The sequence below is a fragment of the Acyrthosiphon pisum genome, chromosome X (genome assembly GCF_005508785.2).
Source record: "Acyrthosiphon pisum isolate AL4f chromosome X, pea_aphid_22Mar2018_4r6ur, whole genome shotgun sequence".
NCBI lineage: Eukaryota > Metazoa > Arthropoda > Insecta > Hemiptera > Aphididae > Acyrthosiphon > Acyrthosiphon pisum.
The window spans coordinates 85964866-85966725 of record NC_042493.1 but is presented as its reverse complement, the minus strand read 5'-3'; positions in this window follow the sequence as shown (position 1 = coordinate 85966725).

The following is a 1860-nucleotide window of genomic DNA, read 5'->3' as shown; positions in this document are numbered from 1 at the left end:
AAGTTTCTTTAAATAAAAAGTAACTCGTTAAGATAGAACTTACTTCTTCAAAAAAAGTAACTCGTAAAGTAACTTAACTTTTTAACTTAACTTTAACTTTTTAACTCGTTAATGCCTAGCCTTGCATAATGATAATTTACAAGACGAATCAAATCCTGGATTATTTTTAAATACTTTCATTAAACATTAACTGTAGGTAAGTTTTAGAAGTACCATAACTCTTGTCTCTTATTTAAGATTATTGATATATTAAATTATTTTATACTTATATTATTATGTATTATATTTAGATACAGCAAATAGCAACATTATGTCATTGATGGAAAATATGCAAGTATAACAAATGATTTGTCCTGAAGTATTCCTGCTGATGTTATATTATGTGAATTTTAGGCCAAATTTTAACCTCTCCAATTAGTTTTACTTTACTATGGAGCTGTTTCAAATAAATGATAAAGTGGATTGATACATCAGTTTAATTAAAAGTTTAGTACCTAAATACAGAATCTTGTGAGTGTTTTGTATCACAAGGTACACCGAGTAATGAAGACTTTTTAAGATTTAAAATTATAAAACATTAACAATAGGAACAAATAAATATTTTGTACTGTTAAACCAAATTAAGGGCATCAAAAGGTTCAAATGCTTACAAACTATTAATTGTTTAAATATTTTTAATATCTGTAAAAAAAAAAACAACAATTTAATTTGTTTGTTTTTTTATTTTAAATAGTAGGTATATTTACAATCTATACAACAGACAAGGTATAATAAGTAAGTGTGGTGACATAAAATAACATTAATAAGAATAAGAAGGCTCCCAGTATGCCACCTGACCAGAAAAAAAATATAAGCACAACAAAAGTAGTTTTTTGATAGTATTTATCTTAAATGTATTAATATTTCTATGTGTGTATATAAAATGTATTATTTAGTTTTTTTAGTATCATTAAGACGTATAATGATATGCATAATGTTTACAGAGTATTATGATTTATGAATAAATAGATTTAAATTAAACATAATTATTAGTTGTATACTAATTGGGAATGTATTAAGATAAATTGCCAACAGTGTATTATCAAAATTCAGTGTTAGAAAATTGTAAATATTATAAAAAATAATGTTACACATTTGGTAATGCAACAAATTGTATTAAAATATTTAAATCATTGGTATAATATTATGAAGGATTGACAAAAAATAAATACAAATGGGATCAATGATTAATTTCTAATAATAAATAATTTTGTGGGAATAATAATAAAATCTGGATATCTACTTATTTATATATAAAAAAAAAGGTGGGTAAGTTGATTTCGCTCTGCTGTACAGTAGGTTACAAGTGGGTCACTGTATAATGGATGGTATTAAATTTGAATTCAATGATATAATATCATTGTATAAGAAAAACGATTCTGAGCGGAGACGGTATGTTAGTCTAGGTATATGACATAATATTATATTAGGTACCTATAATAAATTCCAAATTAATCATATCATAATATTTATTAGGTACTTATAACGCGTTATACATCAACAAAAAACCGTGGTACTATCATATATATATAATAGTATACTTTAGAAGTTTCAAGTACCCACGAATAATATTATACAATCACAACAAAATAACTAAAATAGTTATCCTAGGTTTTTAATATGTAATTTCGTCCAAATTTGTACTTAAAATGACTATAAAAATAAACTGCGTAAATGTATTTTTTAGATTTTTTGGTAACAGAATTAATTACTTACGTGGAATCTTGTTTTAAATTTTCAATTCTTAGATACAAAAATTGAACATTTTATAAATTTTTAACTACAAAATAATTTTTCAAATTAAAATTTGATAAATTTTGT